The following is a 13,818-nucleotide window of genomic DNA, read 5'->3' as shown; positions in this document are numbered from 1 at the left end:
GATATGCGTCAAGGGCTGTGCCAACCACTTTGTCTGCAATGTCTCACTGAATCCTCATGATGACCCTATAAGATGAAGATCATATCCATTTTTCAGATGAGGAAACTGAGACTCAGAGACTATAAAAAATACTGTCCAGAATGATTGGGTTAATAAGTGATAGGGCTGGCATTTGAATTCAGCTCCTCCAGCTCCAGGCCACTGCCCTTTTGATGACCAAGATGCTGATGATGTTATGTTTTGTTTCTACATGGTTTTGAAATTCATTTTTTTGTAGTTGGAACATTTAGATGTAGAGAAGCAGTCCCCAAAGAGCCATTTGCAAATGTCAGAAAATGCATGCTTTCCGGAAGCTCCCCAGGAAGGCTGCTCTTTCATGGAGGAATAGTGGTACCCTGGGCACTAGAGGCCAGAGGTTAAGCATCTTTTTAGGGTGTGTTAGAGGAAACCATTTATAAACTTAACAGAACTTTGTTCTTGACTTGGCAAGCTTGGCTGTCATAAGTGATTCCCGTATTAAGTCTGACGTCATGCCCTCACACTGCACTTTATCTTTCCTCTCGAGATCAGGAGCTCAGCGGTCTAAAAGGACTTGACATGTGGAATGAAGGTCTCCTAGCCCACAATGTATTCAGTCCTCCCCACTACCCAGCCTCACAAGGATACCAATGCAGCCGTGTCAAGTGACATTCATTTGGAAGTCTGTGAACAAAAGAGGTGGGTCACTTGAGTGCCTTTGGTCACTCGGTAACAAATCTACCGAGACAGTGAAATGACTGATGTGTGAGTGCTCTGAAAAGTTAGGGGCACCATGGAAATACACTTGGAAGAGAATGAGGAAGTGGAGAAGGATGCCTGAATCCATTCTTTCTGGGAGACCCGGGTTTCACAGCCTCAGTCTACCCTTTGACCCTAAGCCAACTCAAAAGTATAGATTCTCTCATTTACATCCATTGCATATACATGTATTGAATGTGTATGTGTAACAATGACAACTAGTATTTAACATATTTTTTATGTTTTGAAAGCACTGCGGATGGGTATTGACTTGTTTATTCTCATTCAAGTGACATAACCCAGTGAATGTGATGTGGTGATTTAAATGTCTTTTTGTAAATGCGGAAACTGAAGCAACAAAAGTTCAATGACTTGACAAGGTCAGGGCTGGCGAATGATGGGGAGTGTAGGTGAAGTCCAGGTACCCTGAGTCAGATACTCAACTTTCCTCTCTGACAGGGGAAGGGTGTTTGGTACAGATTCATCCAGAAAAAGAACAGTAGGATCACACTCTGCCTGTCTCTCTCTTCTTCCTGTATCCCTGTTTACTCAGCATCTCTCCTCTCTCCTCTCTCTCTTTCCCTTCCCCTATTTCTTCCCCTTCTTCTCCTTCCTCTCTCTGTTTCAACTTGGAGTTTGGTTTATTCCAGGGTGTTTCTGTGTTGTTCAGTCACTCAATCGTGTCTGACTCTTTGTGACCCCATGAACTGTAGCCCACCAGGCTCTTCTGTCCATGGGATTTCCCAAGCAAGAATACTGGAGTGGGTTGCCATTTCCTTGTCCATACTCCAGGATGAAATATGCATAAAACCATCATTATAATGTGGACTCACCTACAGCATGATCCTGTGGCAGGGACACCAAGAGGGATACTGTAATGGGACTTTTATAAATTACTCCAGAGCTCTGAGTTGGCTGCATGCCCTGGTGCCTTATTGAAGCTAAAACTGTCATTGGGAGCAGCATCGAGGATGGTGTCCCATGACCACATAGGCTCATACAGAGCGAGTGATGATCCAGGTCATGCAGAGTCAAGGCCAAATCCAGAGTCCAAACCCAGAGTCCCTCAGGGCCCTTCCTGGTGACTCCTTTACATTCATCACACTCTGTCCAGTGTCTTTCTCCCCTTGTAACTGGGTGATGTAGGATGTAAGGACCACGAGGACTGTGTCTGCCTTGTTAACCACTATCCACTGCACAGTGCCAAGTGCTGGGTAAGCCCTCACAGACACGTGGAGAGTAAGTAAATAAATGAACAAATGATGGGTTGATGCAACAACAATAGCTTAACATTCTCCCCAGCTCACTTCTGGTTAGAAAGAAGATTCTAATGAGGGCTGCATCTTAATCTCAGAATTTTCAGAGAAGGAGTTCCCTGGAAGGCTCATTCTAGAGTGAGTGTGGTAAGGATGGCATCTTTCCAGCATTTCTGAAATGGCACCAGCATATGCCCTGGTATTAAGTTAGTCTCATCCCCATGACCAAGAGTGATCGGACCTCAAAGAACCGTTGAGGAAGCCAAGGAAAAAGGCAGCTGGGGTTTGACTTTATCCCACCCAGACGTCCCCTCTGTGAGCCTCTGGTTATTCTATCCTGAATGCAAGGTGAACGTGTAGCGGTCTGGAGTCACGGCCTAGGAGGCCAAGTTCTCGTGGGACAATAAAAATCTGAACCAACTGCCGGCCCTGCTGGGTCCATCTGTTATTGGAATTAAGCTCCCCATTTCATTTCATTCAAACTGAAGAAATTTTCTGGCAGGGTGTCAGGTTTCAAACAGAAATGTCAGCCAAGGGCTCATGAGGCCAAAGTCTGATCAGAACAAACTTGAATCAGTTTATGCACTAGGTAAAAACTCATAGTAGTCTGGTGGGCCTTTCTGTTAAATAGTCCTCATTTGCATGTTCAGGACTAAAAACCTGCAAGGAGCTATGTATAAAAACAACATCTGAGGCCAATGTGACTTCTATACAAAGTGAGCACACATCTGTAGATGAATATGAAGGGCCCACTACAGTGATTTTCTTCCCCAGTAGAGGACCAGAAAAGAATTTGAATACGTTCTCAGGTCCAGTGTAAACCCTGATCTTTAACCCAATCAAAACTAAACCTATTAATAATTATAATAATAATCTTTGTTGAATATTTAGTATATGCTAGGGTCTGTGCTGTGTTTATTGATCAATTAATTTATTAATCAGTTAATTCTCTTGATGATTCTACAAAGTAAGTCTTATTCTGATAGAAAATAAAACAGAGGAACAGAGGTTCACAAACACGTCCTGGTTTGCAAACCAGCAAAGATCAGGATTGAAAGTCGGTCAGTTCACCCCCAGACTCTCTGCCCTTAATGTTGGTCAGGAACAGGTTGGGTAATGAACCCAACATGCAGGAATATAAACTGGATGCTTATTGCAGATTTAGTTGTAATTTCATACCCTGTACAGGATATTTTTCAGAACTCAGATCCCACTTTGGTAGCAAAGATAGATAAGCCAAATAGTCCAGTTTCCAAATGATTTAGTTTTGTATCAATACACTAGACAGGTCAAAATTCTGCTTGTCCCCTGGGATGTTGAAGACCTATTTAAATCACTTCTTTATACCCTAAGCATGTAGGCAGAGATATAATCAGAGATTGTTTGGGATTCCTATAGTCCTGAAGACCACAATAGTGAATAACATGGCCATAAGTAAGTGCCTTGATGGGGGTTGACGGATTTCATCCACCCACTAAATTATTTTAGATTATACACTTGCACTTTGCAGGTGTATAGTCTAGGCTTGAATCAAACCCTAACTAAAGCAACAAATACATGGCTAGATGCCCAACTCCAGTAATATGGATAGGAATACAAATTAAATGACATTTTTCACATATCATTTTGGCAAAAATTTCAAAATTTGATATCAATCATAGCAGTGGTAAGGAGAAGCAGGTTAGCATTTGCTCATGACACTGAATTGGAAGGGTCATTTTGGAAGCATTAAAAATGTATACCACCTGTGAGTCAATAAGTCCCTTTTACATACCTACCATCAAGAAACATTTATACATATTCATAAGAATGCTCATTGCCCCATCAATTGTGGTATCAAAAATTTAGAGATGGCTGAAATGTAACAATCCATATCATGGAATGTTACACAGTGCAAAAAAGATAGACCTTCTCTATATACTGACCAACAAAAATGCTTGACATAGCCTTAACTTATAAAATTCATAAAGCATGGTATAATCCAAAAATGATATTATCACACATACACACACAAAACCAATGTATTTTTAAAAAAAGGAAGGGAAAGGCACACATCAGAACCAGAGATTAGATTACCTCTGGGGAAGCTCCAAGGTTGGAGAGCAATGGCCATGAGGACCATCCATCATTCATACATTCTATGGATAATGTCTAGCACCTTCTAGGCCAGGCATTGGTGCTGCTTTGTGATCAACAGAATAGACAAAAATCCTTGCAACCATGACATCTACATCCTAGCAGTATTGTTTTGTGAGGTATGTTTATAGGATGAGAATGTATGGCTTCCTTGGTGGTTCAGACAGTAAAGAATTTGCCTGCAATGCAAGAGACCCAGGTTCAATCCCTGGGTTGGGAAGATCCCCTGGAGAAGGGAATAGCTACCCACTCCAGCATTCTTGTGTGGAGGATCCCATGGACAGAGGAGCCTGGTGGGTTTCAGGGGTTGCAAAGAGTCAGACACGACTGAGTGACTAACACTTTTACATTTTCACTTTCTGTACATAAAAATAAGTAAAAATAAAAGAAAATTAAAGAACAGATTTTTATATTTATGAAATGTCAAGGACTATTTTGGCTTTTGAGAGTTCTTGCAAACTGTCTCAATCGTAAATGCTTATTGGTAACTGTCATGTCCACCATATTCCTCAAATAGTCCTCTTCTGACAGCTGGCGCAGAGTGGTGTAGTGACAGTCTCTCTAGCACAAGGACTTGCATAAAGCTGGTTCATTTCCCTTCTCATCATCTTCTGAGAGTATCATTAGGCATTAAACTCTGTGTTAGTTGCTCAGTCATGTCCAACTCTTTATGACCCCATAACCGAACCCTGCCAGGCTTCTCTGTCTTTGGGATTCTTCAGGCAAGAATACTGGAGTGGGTTGCCATTTCATTCTCCAGGGGATCTTCCTGACCCAGGGATTGAACTCAGGTCTCCTACATTGCAGGCAGACTCTTTACGGTTTGAGCCACAAGGGAAGCCCAAGAAGAAAGGGTTCCCTGACCAGGAATTGGACTGGGCCATGGCCCTGAGAGCACCTAATCCTAACCATTAGATCATCAGAGAGCGTGAGTCAACTCCAATTCTATTATATATATATTCACCAAAAGACATGTACAGAAATGGTCTTAGCACTACTAGTCATAAGAGCCCCAAACTGGAAATGATCTAAATGTCTACCAGCTGTTGAAAATATATGCAATGTACTATACTCACAGGAAAGAATGTTACACATAAATTAAAATCAGTGCATTAAGACTACACAGAGACTTCCTTACTGCTCCAGTGGCTAAGACTCCACACTTGCAATGCAGGGCGCCCGGGTTCAATCCCTGGTTAGGGAACTAGACCCCACATGCCACAGCTACGACCTGGCACAGTCAAATAAATAAATAAATAAGACTATACGCAAATATGTGAATGAATCTCACCAATATAGAGCTGAAGGAAGCCAGGTGCAAGAATAACACACTACATAATTCCATTTATATGACCTTTAATAATAGGCAAAAACAAGACATGATATTAGAAGGCAGGATAGTGGTTACCCTTGGGAGGGAGCAGAGGTACAGTATATTATAGAGGTTTGGGAAGTACTAGGATTGCTTAGCTTCTTGCTCGGGGTGCTGGTTATGTGGTTATATGGGTATCTCAGTTTAAGAAAATCTGTTGAGTTTCACAGTTATGATTTGCCTTTTCTGTAAGTATACTGTATTTCTACCAATACGTTACCCACCCCCCCAAAAAAAAGAACAAACAAAATTAAAACATAAAACCCTAAAATCCAATCTGTGTTGTTTGAATCTCATATTTGGCAAGTCATACACATTTTCCAGGCTTCAGTCTCAGCCTGTAAGATGGGAGGGGAATTTGTTAGCGGATATGTATGGGGCCTTCCAGCTGTATCACCTGTGTATCCAACAATCAATTTCTGGAACAAGGGGAAATGAGAATGAGGCTTGGGTCATTTGCTCTTTGAAATTATAGAAGACTTACAATATCATATGTGTCCCATTTTCAGAACATTTGTTGTAAACTGAAGACACAATCAATGAGCAAGGGAAATCCTGCCTTCCAGGAAAATGCACGTAGCTGATTCCTTCCCAATTTGTGTGAATATGCCAAATGCTGCTTCTGCCAAACCTCTTGGTGTGATGAATTCACAGACCCTGCAATGGGAAAGTCAGCAGCTGTAGAGGTGGGGTTATTCCTGGTAGGAAGGAGGCAGCTACCATGCTTGCGCCTGCTGACCGGACTGCTGTTTCAATAGGAACTTCCTCTCCAGGGGAGTTGGTTCATAATTTTCCTCTTACTACTACTGGAAGTCCTAGAATGGCCACATCACAGCCTGTACCCATTCACAACAGGAAGCTCTGACAATCTTGTCTGACAATCTGCAGACAATCTTGGCACGAGAGGAGGAAAAGTCCAGTCTTGTGTGTCAGCTTCTATACTAGAACCAGAACAATCATTTTTATGGTATAGACCATGCTGTCACCTTCACAAGCGATGTTGGGCTCCAAAAAGGAAAAGGTACTCTAGTGAAATTCAAGTGTGATGTCTGCAAGCAGGGACCCCAGAGAAGGCAACACTTTGAGGACCCTGAACAAAAATGCTATGGTGACTCTAAATCCAAGGAAAGGCGCTTTGATAGTGGGAGACGGTTTCTGGTGCATGAGTTCCTTGTACGGTATTATCCTACGTGTTCAGGACAGCGGGGCCCCGTGTGAACTACGGGTCCTCACAGGCACGCTGAAGTTAGCAACTGAAATTAACCACTCACAAAATCTGATAGGCATCTTACATCCTCTAGCTTGGTTTTTCTCAGATAAGCAGAGGTAAAGGGCCCGTTCTGTTGTTTGATTTGATTTTGTTTGGTTATTTATTTCTAATCACTCACTGGTCAATACATTTATAAAAACAATAAACAGGATTAAAAGTAGAATAAAGAGATAGGCAAAATATAGGTCCAATTCTTGCTTATTATTTTCAATAGACGTTATTCTGTCCAGTGGCTAGCAAAGTTCGTAAATGTTCCTTCCTGAGCTGGGCACTGGTCAAAGAGATGCTTTTAGTTTATGAAAATGTGTTGAGCTGTATACAATGTCTGTACAACATGGTGAACTGCTGGTAGTCTGTGGATTTTAGAATTGCTGCTTCATGGAGGTTTTCTCACCCTTCTTTGGGAGTAAGTAGTTAACACAATGCCCCAAAATAGAGGAAAGGGCCAGGGAACAGGATATTGTGATAAGGATGGAGACCCAAGAGAATGGGAGAACAGTTAGGAAAGTAGATTTGTCTTAAAAAAAAAAAAAAATCACGATTGTAGTGATGAAGTAAGTTTTGGTGATGAAGAAAGGAACCTGCTATTTTTAGAGGAGTAGGACCAAGTGACACGAGTCAATAACCAGAGTAATTATGCAGAAGGAGGCACAGAGATCTCTACTTATGGTATCCAGCCAATCCAGATGCTAATCAACACATATGGATCATGTCAGATATTAAAGTTCTCATTCGGGTCAACCAGGGGACATGGGGCAGGAAAAGTGTCGCTTCTCTCCACTCATTTTCTACTCACACATGGCAGATGGAAAACCGATTTTTACAAAAACAATTTTGCTGTTTCACCAAATGCCAAATATAAGGACTCATGTCAATAACATCACTGTTCATGATTCTTGAAGGCAAATTTAGAATTAGGGACAATTACCAAGAAACATAAAGAGAACAGGCTATAAAACAATTTATATAAAGTCACGGGAATAATGTTTCGATGAAGCCAGCCAACCATTTTTGTACTGTTTTGGTATTTTGGAAAAAAGAGAGATTTTAGTAGGTAAGACAAAAGGCTGAAATTCTACAAGTATTTTAGTTTCCAGTCCAGGACAGCTGTTGGGTGATATCACCCATTGTGAGAACAGCCATGCGTGGAGGGAATTAGCAGATGAAAAGCCAGCAAACTCGACAAGGGGTATGTAAACCTGCTTTCTCAGTCTCTTTCAATTCTCCTTACAGAGGCACACACCTAAAAGTGAAGTTACATGTGTGGATGTTTATATGAAACAGAAGAGACACAAGAAAGGGTCTGAGACATGAAAAACGGTGGAGGAAGATAAACATTTCAAGATTCATATCACACTGCTGCTGCCCGATTCAGAGAGTCTCTAAGGAAATAGCCAGAAGGGCTGCTCAACACTCTGCTTCCTTCCAAGGAATAAAGAGTTTGCTACAAGCCAAGGAAGTGCCAAGAAAATGCCAATTTATGTCACACTAACATCTTTCTTAAAGCTGAACGAGGACTTCAGAAATGTAAACTTTTGGCTCCAGCGAGCACAGCCAGCCTGGAGGGATTGATATTAGGTTCTTCTGAAGGACTGAGGGAAATTTGAGAAGAGATCAAATTAGACACCCAGTAATTAGAAAATGTACTGACACCAGAGTTTTATTCACAAGAGTGGTGGGTCAACTTTTCCATGGCACCTGATGTGAACTCAGAAAAATGGCAACCTGAAAACAGTGTTTGGAAATGATTTCACTGGAGACAGACAGAGACAGCAAAAGCTGGAAGGAAAGGGAATAAGAGACAAACTAAAGTGAGATTCTGTAATTGAGAAGACCTGCGGGAACTAGCAGAAAAAGTTTCCTGCCACAGACAAAACAACCTTCAAAGGCTACCTTCCTTCTCTCGTTGCTGGGGTAAAGTTGCTTTTGGAATACCCACCAATGCATTATACATATTTAAAACTCTCCTCTCTGGGTTTATAATTTTTACAGAGACAGCTTCCTGCCAACGTAAGTCGTGGATGTAAGATGATGCTCCTTTGTGGGGTTGTAAAGACAATCTAAGAACAAGTGATTTCAGAGTCACAAACTTCACAGCTGGGGAGCATTTCCATTGCCTAATGCACTTTCCCTTGAAGCTTTCATTGTTTCGCTCTTACCCAGTGGTGTCATTATTTGACTTACCTCATCGGGGAAATCATTGTTTAAAAACTGAATATAAACGGTGAAATAGTTTTGTACTTATCTTTTCCAGGATAATAGCTTCCCTCCCCCTCTTACCAGTTCCCGCCACAGAAGGGTTAGGCCCCTGTGGGTGATGAATTGTTCCAAAGAGTTTGACAGTTCCAGGGAGAGAAATGAGAGTAAAAATAACTAGCTGATTACCAATAGGAAGCAAATTGGCCACTTGAGAATTCAGTGGCTAGAAAGATGACAAATGAGAAAAGAAAATCCTCATCAAGAGATGAGGCTTTCTGATTAGACCAGGTGCTTTCCACGCCTCTCCCTCCCTGCTGTGTGATGATGTACATCCGATTGGACATCGTTTTGTGTCGGGGGCAGTCACTTCCAAATGGGTGTTTGGAAGACTTTGAAGTATTTCATTATAACCAGGAGGCATTCAGAGGCTGAGCAAGTAAAATGGAAGATGCTCTATCTTGGGCTGTGGAATGTACATTTATAGAAGGAACCCATGTCTGGTTGGTTTGATCTGGCTTTTTATTCCATCACCCCGTAAGGCAAGCTTCCAAGATTTGCTGGACTCTGGAAGAAAATAAAAGTGAGAGTGCTCTTGGCTGAGGAAATGCACATTCAAGGCAGATTCAAGGGTTTCAATATGTGGATAGACTGGGTTTTCTCTGTTAAGAGTCAACTACTAAAAATAGAAATAATTTGGGAATCCTTTAAAGAGAGGCCATTTTTGCTAGTCCTCATTTGAATAAATCCATAAAGTGAAAGAGGGTATATAATGAACTGTAGACGTGCTAGCTGTCCTCAAACACCATAAATGTATCAGTGGTATTAAGTCATTTGTGCATGAAGAGATAAAACATTAACCATTAGCCTCCAACTGGGCACAGCCATAAGAGTTGTAGAAAGTAAGAAGAGAAATGGGAATTTTGAGTTAGGTAATCAGAATAGAATTCAGGGAGGAAGGGTGATAAGATGCAGGCCTTGAAGGATGAATATAACTATAGCAAATTTCTGGGTGAGAACTGTTTGAATGGATAACAGCACTATTTTCTTTTTTTAAAAAATGGTTTGTTAAAAAGTGACTGCAAGTGGTTTGTCTTGAATAAAGGGGTTTGGAAAGATGAATTGGGATGTAGGTTTCCCACGTATGCAAGGGCCTTCCATACCAGGCACAGGTGGGTTTGATCTTAGGAGCAGTAGAGGAACATGAGTGGTTCTGAGTCGAGTTAGAACTGTTTTAGAAGTGTGTTATCCCTGTCAATGAAAAGAAAAGGCAGAAGAATGTTCTCTGGAGCTTTACCAATAGGTCAGATTAAAAGATAAGGCCACCATTTTTATTCTTCTTCAGTTTTGACACCTGTGCTATGGAAGAGAAGAATGCATAACACAGTGCTTGGCACATAGAAGGGCTCAGCCAATACTGCTGAATAAGCCTGAAGTTTCTCAGAATCAGAGTATTATCATTTCCTAGAAGAGCTGAGGAAGACCTGAGGTTGCCTCAGCCCTCTCAAGAGGTACCAATGAATGATTTGAAGAAGACCAGATTAGGAGTTATACGAACTTGAGAATTTAAACTGACCTTCACGGGTCTGTATTATCTCAGTTAAGAAGACAAAGGTAAGTTTTGTGAATGAACTCTTAATAGCAGAAAGCTTTTTGTGTATATTTTTGGAGAGAGAGCCATATGTACCTTGAGTTGAGTGCTTGGAGGACTCTGTGATCCAACTCAAGGTTAAGAACCTAGGAATTGCATTCCCTTTAGAAAACAAGAGACTGTGATTCTGAGAGTCCGAGGATGATTTTGCTCTCTGGAAGGCCAACTGGGACATCTGAAACTATAGCTCTGCCAATCTTGTCACCTTGGAGGCCTGTGACTGATTGTTTTGACTGAAATGAGGAGGAAAGGGTTTTGTTTCTAAATGTCAACCTGGCCTCAGATTCCACAGCAATTTAAGGAGTATTATTGATCTTATCAGGCATGCTGGGGTGTAATTGACCATCGGAAAGAGACAAATCATTGAAAGACACTTGCCCTCAATAGAAAGTGACCTTGGCAAAGTGTAACCTCTGACACAACCTTTTTTTTGTAGAATTTTTTTTCCATTTCTGCTTCCTTTCATAACGGCCTCTGTCATAGGGTTACTGGAAAGAATAACTCGTTGATGGTGGGGGAAAAGTACTTGGGAAGATGACATACTTTGGCACTTAAGTCTATTGTTCAAAAACAATACGAAATAATATTTTTGTTGAATGGACATGTTCAGTAGGTGCTCTGATTTGGGGACTTGTCAATAATGATATAATGCTGTTTGCCAGAAATATGAGCAGTTAAAAAATGTTATCTTTCTCTAGAAGCTATTTTCAGTGTAAAATTCCAGCATGGAAAGCTAGTTCTTGCAATTTTTAATGAGGCAGGACTCTTAATAATGATTTTTGGCTTAATGTGTTAATGAGTAGAGATCTGAGGGATAAAGGACTTACAATGTAATAAGGAAACTCAAAGAAAGATTAGGCTCTAATAAAAATAAATAGTTTTAAAATTGATTTTAATAAATTCAATTCTGTTTCCTTTAATTTATACCAAAAAGAAATGCACTGTGGTAAGCTGATTATATCATTGATAAAAGAAAGAATGGATATTATATTTTAATATAATATTAATAAGTTACAAATGCCAACTTACAAGAAGAAATCATATATAGGAAAGAATATATATTCTTGGTGAGAAAAAAAAATGTTACCTATAAATGTAAGTAAATTTATTTTCACTTTTTGAATAGCAGCTGTCAGGTTTAATTGAAAAGCTGATTAGTTCCACAGAAAAACATCTAAAATGGCAATACTATGGATAATGGCAATAAAACTTAAGAGTGCCTTTTCTTTCGATTGTTCTGCCCTACTGATGTCTTCTACTCTTCCAAGTAGTAATGATGATCCTTATTCTTCATTGAAGGTATGAAAGTATTAGTTGCTTAGTTGTATTCAACTCTTTGCAACCCCATGGACTGTAGCCCACCAGGCTCCTTTGTCCATGAAATTCTCCAGGCAAGGATACTAGAGTGGGTTGCCAATTCCTTTTCCTGGGGATCCTCCCAACTCAGGGATCAAACCCAGGTCTCCTGCACTGCAGGCAGATTTTCTACCATCTGAACCACCAGGGAAGCCTATAGGCAACTTAAACTGAGAGAAGGCAATTTCCTCTAAGAAATTTCTTTAAGAAATCCAGTTTACTTCACTGAGAGTGTTCTATGGAGAATACTGTCAAATGACAAGATCACTCTATTTCGTAGCTAACTACTCTGCTGCTGCTGCTAAGTCACTTCAGTCGTGTCCGACTCTGTGCGACCCAATAGACGGCAGCCCACCAGGCTCCCCCATCCCTGGGATTCTCCAGGCAAGGACACTGGAGTGGGTTGCCATTTCCTTCTCCAATGCATAAAAGTGAAAAGTGAAAGTGAAGTTGCTCAGCCACCTAACTACTCTACTGCTACTGCTGCTGCTAAGTCACTTCAGTCATGTCCGACTCTATGCGACCCCATAGACGGCAGCCCACTAGGCTCCTCTGTCCCTGGGATTCTCCAGGCAAGAATACTGGAGTGGGTTGCCATTTCCCTCTCCAATGCATAAAAGTGAAAAGTGAAAGTGAAGTCGCTCAGTCATGCCCAACTCTTAGCAACCCCATGGACTGCAGTCTACCAGGCTCCTCCGTCCATGGGATTTTCCAGGCAAGAGTACTGGAGTGGGGTGCCATTGCCTTCTCCGCTAACTACTCTAGACTTGTCCAAAAAGAGAACCCTTCATGTACTGTTGGTGGGAATATACGTTTGTGTAGCCACTATGGGAAACATTCCTTAAAAATTAAAAATAGAGTTGCCATATGATCCAGCAATCCCACTCCTGGACATACATCCAGACAAAACTAAAATTCAAAAAGATATGTGTACTCCTAGTTCACTGTAGCACTATTCACAAAAGCCAAGACATAGAAACAACCTAAACGTCCACTAACAGATGAGTGGATAAAGACGATGTGATATACATACACAACGGAACACTTCTCAGCCACAAAAAATAACAAAATAATGCCATTTGCAGCAACATATATGCAACTAGAGATCATCATACTAAGTGAAGTAAGTCAGAAGGAGAAAAACAAATATCATATATAACTTACATGTAGAATCTAAAATATGCTACAAGTGAAACTATGAAACAGAAACCGACTCACAGACATAGAGAACAGATTTACGGTTGCCAAGAGTGGAAAGGGATGGAGGAGGAATGGAGTAGTAGTTTGGGGTTATTAGATGCAAACTATTACATATAGAATATAAAGAAGGTCCTACTGTATACCAGAGGTAGCTATATTCAATACCCCGGGTTAATGGAAAGAATATTTTTAAAATGTATATATGTGTATAACTGGGTCACTTTGCTGTACAGTAGAAATTAACACAACATTGCAAATCAATTATACTTCAATTAAATACATGAATAAATAGATTTGTCTATATTTTAAAAATCTCTTCAACATGAAAACAGAGACTTCTACCCCAGATATAATTTTCTTTCTTCCACTGAAAATAATTTTTTAAAAAATGTACCCAGAATCACCCAAATCTCTGTCTTCCACTGAGCATAGTAAACTCTTTCCAGTTGCCTGGAAATGACAACTATGGATTAAACTCTAACTCCAGAGTCCAGTGCAATGCCATAAGCTAGTGCATGTTCTGAGTAATATAACAGTATTATATCCTGTTTATATATATTATATATTTATACACATTATAAGTTATTTATATATTATAGATTTA

The 13,818-nt window shown here is 40.5% G+C and overlaps 1 long non-coding RNA gene across 1 annotated transcript in view; it reads left to right on the top strand.

The window, feature by feature from the left end:
• The window catches only part of LOC102400533, a 172,687-nt gene that overhangs the window by 137,602 nt on the left and 21,267 nt on the right, over positions 1–13,818 (top strand). Inside the window, exons 3-4 of the long non-coding RNA XR_006640448.1 lie at positions 571–717; positions 8,045–10,621. This is a non-coding gene — a long non-coding RNA (uncharacterized LOC102400533). The remainder of the gene's footprint in view (positions 1–570; positions 718–8,044; positions 10,622–13,818) is intronic.

This window comes from Bubalus bubalis, chromosome 21, assembly GCF_019923935.1.
Source record: "Bubalus bubalis isolate 160015118507 breed Murrah chromosome 21, NDDB_SH_1, whole genome shotgun sequence".
Lineage (NCBI taxonomy): Eukaryota > Metazoa > Chordata > Mammalia > Artiodactyla > Bovidae > Bubalus > Bubalus bubalis.
This window is presented reverse-complemented; position numbering and strand designations above follow the sequence as displayed.